Source organism: Protopterus annectens, chromosome 7.part1 (assembly GCF_019279795.1).
Source record: "Protopterus annectens isolate FY-2018-M chromosome 7.part1, PAN1.0, whole genome shotgun sequence".
Classification (NCBI taxonomy): domain Eukaryota; kingdom Metazoa; phylum Chordata; order Ceratodontiformes; family Protopteridae; genus Protopterus; species Protopterus annectens.
Genome location: NC_056740.1, coordinates 350,129,521 through 350,138,692, shown reverse-complemented (window position 1 = coordinate 350,138,692; position 9,172 = coordinate 350,129,521).

Here is a 9,172-nt window from a genome sequence, read left to right as displayed (position 1 = left end):
GCAACCACTAAACGGTGGCCATGTTGTTTTTGGTCTGCTGATCCCTGTATTGTAATTCCATGTATTGCATAAAACCCACATTTGTGGGTTTATAACCTTCATTTTTATGTTTTATACAGCGCAGCCCATTTGCGTGGGGCTGCGCTGCATTTAAACATCGGCGATCGCAGAAAAATAAAAAAGATTTATTTTTCATATTTGCATCAGGGTACCTTGCCAATGGCCACATATTTGGCCATTGGCATGCTGCCTGACACATATGCACCCTTTATTTGGAGCTGATATGGCTCCATTGTGATTTTTGCAGAAACGTACTCAGTTGTCAACTGAGTACATTTCTGCAGCTAAATCGGCTCTTACACGGGCTGCTTTCTGCTTCATGGATCGCTACTCTACCTCATTTGCATGCCTTTCAGCTGCAAGTGAGGTATTTAGCATATCCACGCCCAGTCCCTGTAAGAGACGTTTTAGCTGGTCTCTTACATGGAGTTCGGGCTGTTCCTGGATCGCGAGGCTTGCATGGAGTCTTACACGTCTCTTACACTCCGTGCAAGCCTTTGTGAATCCTGCCCTATGATTTTTTTCATTATGCACCTGGCAGTTGGTGCAGAATGTTAAGGCTTGGACCTTATTTCCTTTGTTACAGGGTTTGATTCTCTTCTCCCTTATTTGCCTACTGTGTGACCTTAAGCCAGTCACTTAACCAGACACTGCTTCCAGGTTAGCCATGAAAGGGAACTGTGTGTCCAGTGAGCCTACCTGCTTAAAAATGTAAATTATTATTATTATTATTATTATTATTATTACATATGTGCCTCTATGAGACATGAAAATTGTGCTCAGTTATTGTTAGTTGACTCTAACTACATATGCATTTTGGGGACACCATGAAATTGTAATAATTAATTGTAATTTGAAGGCCAAGACATCAGTTATATCCTCATTGCATTCATAAAATTATGCACATATTACTTTCAACTACTGCTTTACAATATTACAGTTAAATATGTAATTTCAGATAAATTATACTTCCTGTGAGCAGATCACATAAAATTAATACAGGTAAACGTTATGATGATTACTTTTTCATATACTGATTCCTCCCAATATATATATATATATATATATATATATATATATATATATATATACATACACACACACACACACACACACACAACCTCACACACACAAACACACACACAGACATAAACACACACACGCAATCTTACACACACACACACACACACACACACACACACACACAGAAACACACACACACACACACACACACACACACACACACACACACACACACACACACACACACACACACACACACACACACACACACACACGATTTACTTTGCCCATAAGCCACATCAATGAGTGTCTAATTGCAATGAAGTAAAAGCAGTGGTCAGTCATTTTCATACATGGACAATCCTTAAGATTAACCTCTGATGTGAGCAAGTGAATGAAATTCTGGCCAGAGTAATGTATTTCATCTTGCTTCATGAAAACACACATGTACAACAATCCATCCCACCAGCACACACACACACACACACACACACACACACACACACACACACACACACACACACACACACACACACACACACACACACATACACACTGCCTCCCTAACTCCCTAAGATAACAATTTTCTGAATCTGTACATATCTGATGTCTGACTATAATTAAAGTGAAAGAAATAAGGGCACAGTCATGTATTTTAGTCTAACAGCTCTCAGACTCAAGTAGTTCAAGCTCAGTGAATAAGCCATTCCGATGCCTGTTTAACTGTGATCAAGTAAGTGCCCTTTACTTTCACACACAGACCATTTCCCCACCTCTACAATAACTACTTTCTGTGTACAGCTTGCATGTTTTCCTGTGATCAAGTGAAAGAAACATCTACAGTAATGGTATTCTTTCACTTGACCTGACCCTCCCAGGCCAAATAATTATCATCTGTTTTCACACTCAGCCAACATTTTAGCCCTTACTCACAAGATACATGGTGGTGGTGCTTCGGTAGTGTTGTTGCCTCACAGTAAGACGTTGTCCTGTTTGATTCTCAGCTAGAGCGTCTTCTGTGTGGAGACATGCGTGAATGGGTGTACCTTCATTGAAGGTTGTGTGTCAGGGCCAGCAACTTGGCACATAAAAATCTACTGCCAATCATTAGCAGACCGGAGTTCCAATGTGGCGACCCCTAACTGGGAAAAGCCGAAAGACACAACAACAACTCACAAGATAAGCACTCGTTGTATACACCTCAGATGTTTGAATGTGCTGAAGTAAAATAAATAATGGATATAGTAGTATATTAACTTGTTTCTCTCACACAGGTACTGCCCATCCATGACAAGTCATATCAACAACTGTTTAACTTTAATCTAGTAACTGCTGCTTGCTTTCACACACTATCTGCCCCACAAAAATAACCATTGTTTTGCCAGTATTTGTTATGCATGTAACAGAAAACCATCTCTGATGAATCAAGAATCAGCTCCCTATAGCAAATTCTAGTGAAATAACTATGGATCACAAGGCAAACACTGACATCATCTCTTAGCAACCAGTGTCAGTGCTTACCTTACCTAGTAAAAAGCTGGCTAGACATGACCCATTGTTATGTGACATACAGGGAAGTGAGACAATAGGCTAATTAGTTTCTTGATATCCAACTTCCAGGTTAGAGTTCCAGTAATTAATTTCAAAGTTTTAGTTTAAGTATTTTATCAGTATATTAATTATACCAACATAGTAATTATTCCTAAATTGTTTCTTGCTGAGAATTTCTTTCATTTAAAAAAAACAAAAATATATCAGAAAACAAAATTGTCTTGATACTCGATGTTGTAGTTAGTGCTACTAATGTCATGATAAAAACACCTGATATTAAGAGGTTAAAGTTATGCCCCAGTTTACAGGCTATTACAGACCACACCCTCTCACACAAGACAGCACAAGTGCATTCTTCCCTATTTGCCTATATACTACAGCACAGCATGTTACTTTTAATGGAACAGGAAGGATTCTATCTCAGCTCCCCTTCGGGGAAAGGTTTAACAACTACAGCTGACATTGATTTATTTAATTTCCCTTATCCTGGGGTCCACCTTGCTTGAATAACAGAGAAGCAGAGGTAGGTTCTGGTGGAGGAATGGAAGTCACATTTTGAGTATGGTGGGGACCATCCCCATTCTAATACCTAATGACAATAAAACAGGGTTCAGAAGTCTATGGGTGACATGCAACTAGTGGCATCACATTGTTCACTCTACTACCAACATGCTCAGTTATGTGACCAGAACCAACAGGATTATGGTTACCATAAACCACAAGAGGCACAGGTGGATACTGGCTTGAACCTAACATTGTACTCCTATCCAGGTTGTCGCAGTTAGGACTTTGTCTTTATTGTCTTGAATTTGTCCATAAATAGACTTAAAAAAGAAAAAAGTCATGGACATTCAAAACTACCATTTAGCTGAAGCACCTGATGTCCTTAAAGGGTCATTTACATATATCCCATGTTGTCTCTAATACAAAAGGTTTAAGGAATCACACAGTGGAAAGCCTAGCCTTGCTAGATTTTTTTTTTTTTTTTTTTTTTTTTTAGTTTTTAATGAGGAAGAGAGGTGGAAAAAGTGCTTTGTACATATGAAAAATTAGTGAAGAGATCAAGCTGGAAATGGGTGCTTTAGGAACTGGCTGGAAAAGATAGAAGTGGCCAGCTGGGAAAGGGAGTGCTTACTAACTCTCCAGATGGTGACATCTAGCAGGACTATTAGGTGTTCCATCTAGTGGAATCCAAGCCTACTGATGCTGTGCTGAGTGCATTTTTGTTCATAAAACAAGAGGAACTCATTATAGGTTCATAGGTTCGTAGTGTACTAGGCTAATGGCCCTGGGGCCTTTACAAGCCTATCAGTAGGATTACCCTGGCATAGTACCACTCAACCTTAGTTCCCAGTGCCTCTGTTGAGTAGAGCCACTGGAGTTATCCCCAAGGTGAATTTTCTGTTTCCCATCCACTCATCAAGATTTCTCTTGAAGAAGGTCAGCAAGGTGCTCTGCTTGATATGTATGGGAAGTCTGTTCCATAGCATGGGCAGTCTCTGGATTATGAACCTGTCCCTCCAGCATGTTCTGTTAATTGTGGTAATGAGGTTGAGGTCTTTGGAGTGTGTGGTGCAGAGGGATTGGGATTTGTTTAGATGCAGCATTTCTAACAGAGCTGGGTCAGACATGGCTTTGAAAGTGAAGCAGAGATTGCCTCTAAGTAGGCGATATGAGACAGAGAATAGTTGGAGTTTTTTGAGTCTCTCCATACAGGACAAGTGTTTAAGGCCTAGGATCCTCTTTGTGAGGTACTTTTGTGGCCTCTCCAGTTGTTGCAGGTGTCTAGTAAGGTACATACCAAACGGGGCATTGTACTTGATGATTGATGCAAAACCCTTAGTAATGAGATGTGCCACAGAGAAGGACTTTCTGACCACAGTGGCAATGTGATGATCAAAAGAGAGGTTACGGTCAACCTGTGTTCACAGATCTCTTATAACACCTTTTGTGTTCACTGAACCACCATCAATGTGGTAATTCATGGGAACCGGGTTTTTCCCAAAGGGGATGATGACACATTTTTTGGCATTGAGCTTAAGGCCATGGTTCTGACACCAGTCACTGGTCACAGTGAGGCCATTCTGTATCATGTCAACATCACTTGGGGAGTTAATAATAGGTCCCAACTTGCAATCATCTGCAAACTTTGTCAGCCAGAGTCCCTTCGTGTTGGCCTGGACTTCAGAGAAATAGATATCAAACAGGAGAGGACCCAGGACCAAACCCTGTGGGAATCCAGTCGTGACATGTTTCCATTTGTGAGACAGCAACAGCAAAACCTAGAAAAGCTGCTGGGGATTGGACTATCAGAGGAAGGGGGAGAGGGGAGACCACCATACAGGACATGCAGGCTGGCCTATGCCCTACCACATGACTATCACCGGGAAAAGGATGGTTCATAGGATCATAGGATCATAGGAAGTTACTAAGCTATTGGCCCTGAGGCCCTTATAAGCCTAGCCAAGAGTTTAGCCCATGTTTACACAAGTCAGGACCCAAAGCCCCTGTCCAGCAGGGACACTGGTGGAATCCCAGGGGTGTATTTTATGTTTCCCATCCAGTTATCCAGGTTGTGCTTGAAAAGGGACAATGATATACTCTGCTTGACGTAGAGAGGGAGTCTATTCCACAGATGGGGGAGTCTCTGGGACACAAATCTGTCTCACCAACAAGTCCTATTGATGTCACAGACCAGGTTGAGGTTGCACGTGCGGGTTACTCGAGTGGAGCTTGACTTGCAGATATGCAGTAGTCCCATCAAGGTGGGGTCTGAGATTGCTTTGTATGCCAGATAGAGGTCACCTCTGAGGAGTCTGTATGAAACTGAGCAGATGAACAGGGCTTTTAGCCTATCTGTGTAGGGTATATGTTCGAGGCCCTGGATTCTTCTGGTGAGGAACCTTTGTGGTCTCTCCAGCTGCTGTATGTGTTTTGTGAGGTATATGCCAAAGGGGGCAGGGTACTCAATAACTGGCCTTATAAGGGAAGAATACAGGGATGTCAAGACCTTCTTGTCCCTGGATGACATACCCTTACTTATGAGGTGTGCCATATAGAAAGCTTTCCATAGAATGGAAGCAACATGGTGGTCAAAAGTCAGGTTGCTATCAACCTGGGTGCCCAAATCTCTCATGACTGAATGCATGCTTAAGACGTTGTTGTTAATGTGATAATATGTGGGGACATCACCCTCCCCAAAGGGGATGATGATGCATTTTTTGGCATTTAGCTTGAGGCCATGTTTCTGACACCAGTCATTTGTTTGGGTGAGACCCTCTTGGAGGATGTCCACATAATTTGGGGAATTGATGACCACACCCAGCTTGCAGTCATCCGCAAACTTGGTCAGCCATAGCCCACTGGTTTTGGCATGCACCTCAGAGAAGTATATCCTGAATAACAGAGGCCCCAAGACCTATCCCTGGGGTACACCACTTGTTATGGGTCTACTGCTTCAGGTGGCTTCCCCTGTTTTGATTAGATGGGTTCTATCAGTGAGCCAGTTTGCTGCCCATCTAATACCATATGGATTTTTACCTAGTTGAGAGTTTGCCTACTATGCCCGAGTGGGGAATAGTGTCAAAGGCCTTGGGAGTCTCAAACAGAAACTACTTGGTCTTAATGCTCTTGCCTAGCCCAGGAATGCCTGGTTCACGTTCCCCCAGAACAAATAGGCTGATTGGGTGTAGGCACAGAAGCCATTGGGTAAGGTCACATGGAGAGCAAAAAAAAAAATGCTGAAAATATAGGAATCAGAAACTCCACAAACCATTAAATTTATAGAACTGTACCTTTGGGGAATACTGTTAAACTGAAAATGGCTTTTGTTTTTAATTGACTTCTATTTTAAAGTATTATTTGAACTATTATTAGCAGTATTATTTGTCCCTTGCCTCTATAATTATCCAGCTTCATGGTGCCAAAGTTCAATAGTCTCCTTTTTGATTTTACTTGATCTGGGTATTGTATTCTAATTTAGAAAGACTTTCCTGAAAGGGGAGGGGAAAGGGTGGGGGAGAGAGGAGGGGACAAAAGAAAGAGAATGGAACAAGGAGCAAAGTGTTTAACTTGCCCCAATTCTCTGTTAAAGACACTGCAATAATTGTAGAACAGGCTCTGGTAGTTTCCTCTCAGTGCTAATCAGAGTATTTAAGATACACTACCAGCTGAAAGACACAGCCTTTCATTTCTAAATGCATGTCTTACCTTTCATTTGTTTCAAATAGCTGCTGTCTCTAGTTTTTATAATTATTACTTCTGAAATTGCTGATGCATTTGGTTTCACCTTACTGGAAGGAAACGGACAATGTTAATCTGAGGAGGTTTTGTCACTTTACCTAATGCATTATTTTTATTTATATATATAGTAACCTTTTTTCCTCTTATCCTGGAGTTCTTTCCCCATCACTTACCCCTTTACCTTGTCGCCTATGAAACTGCAATGTGTGTTTAGGGCTAGTGTTATGCAATTTCTGGGTGGTATCTCTAAGGCTCCATTCTCTGTTCTGCTCCCTCCCTCTTTTTCCTGTATGACTATAGGCTCAGGAAGTGTGACATGCATTGTCATTGCTCTCAGCTGTAACCAAGCATCTTGGCTGTTTTACTCACAAGAATCTATCTTTGGGTCCCTTAGCCTGGACACTAATTTTATTTATGGTCCACAAGAGTGATACATCCAATTACTATGAAAGAGTGGCTGTTTTAGAAAGCAGGGCCATAAATAAGTCTTTATACTGAAAATATTTAAAAATGGCCCCAAGTTACATTTCATCACAATACAATACAAGCATAATTAATGACTACTTAATATGGGTTGCATACAGTGGTCCTTTGGGTGATTAAAGAATGCTTTATTTCATCCTTTTGTGCTCCTTGACATCTTTCTGGTTGGTTCAGTTGTTTTGGAAGGAATGGAGTTGAAATTCCACTTAAGCAGAAGGCCCTGAATATGGTTGACTAGGCTCCAATCTCCAGCAATGACCTGCTGTGCTAGATGATTACATCCTCTTCCTTGTTCTCATTTTTATTTCCTACAAAGAAAAAAAAAGAATCCACCTTTTTAAAATCATTACTACCGTTTCTAAATCTTTCTCTCCTTCTGCTTCTAGCCTTACACTAATTTTCTATAGAACCTTAGGGTCCCTTAGACTCTGTTTGGGAGTACTGGGCCATAACTTAATTTAAGCCAAGTTGCAGAAAACCTAATGGCTCACTCTCACTCTTTCTCTGAGGTGTCTTATATATCCCTGCTGGCTCCACCCCAAGCCTGTTCCTGCTTTTTTTGACAACACATAACTTTCTAAAGCTTTCTACTGCTCTACCACAGTAAGCATGCCCTGTTCACTGCAATTATCCATCATTTGCATTATCTTCTGAAGCACATATTAAAGATCTGCTTATCTCAGGGTTACTGTAGCAAAGCAGGTATTGTTTATGCACACAATGAACATGAAAACTAAAATTACAAATGTTAATCCACTTCATGCAACTACTTGCTTGTGGTGATAACTATGCTAACCATGGCTCTCTTGTCATTATTACTAACCAACATAACACAAAACTTTCCATTCTGGACATCTACTTGTGGCCTAAAAAATCTGTCATCTGAAATCTTGTAGTATATACAATAAAGTCACCATTTTAGACAACTATCAGCTCAGATATCCTCACACTATTTGACTTATAACCCAAGGCAGACAATTCAGATGCACAAATTTTGCTTCCCACTTAGGAGATCTTCCATCATGACTGCAACCGTAAGATCATAGGGGATTAGCTGTTAACTTCTCAAAGAATACAGAATATTCTTTGTGCCCCACCAAAATGCCTATATTTATTAATCCAAAGCTCATATTAGCCTCAATTAAGATTAATATGCAAATCAGGCACCTTCAGTGTGTTTATAGTCCCAGATGTTCCAAAGTCCAAAAAATAATACATCCTATTCTGGATTTTATCAAAAATAAATAGTGAGAAAATAATACAGATTGCTTCATAACCATCGGCCAACAACCATATCTCACTTAATAAATCTGGCTTTACTCAACATGCAAAAAAAAATGATAAAAAGACTGGATGAAACTTCCAGGAAACATATTCTAGACTGGATTTCATGGGCTTATTTATGTATTTATTTTAAATTTGTTAACTGGATATGTTGGTAGGTCTGAGTGCTCATTTCAGCCATGACCTAGGCCCAATGGGCAAACACAAAGTGTAGAGAAAAACGTGTATTTAAAAAACTACAGCAAATGTGAAATATTGTATTGTTATAAACAGTTCAACAACATATAAAGAAGCAAAGGGAAATATACACATGGCTAATAATTAAACACGATACAAGTAATTCAAATGAACTGAGATGAAGCACTTATAGACCAAGTCATCGGATATAAAACAATTACTTGTAGTGATCTGAGTAGATATGAAGTTTCAAAATATGACAGAGTGAGAAAAACAAAAAAAAAAGAAAGGAAAAAAGTCTTGACAATGTAGCTTATTGAGGAACAATACCAGACTCAGTCAGTAACCACTC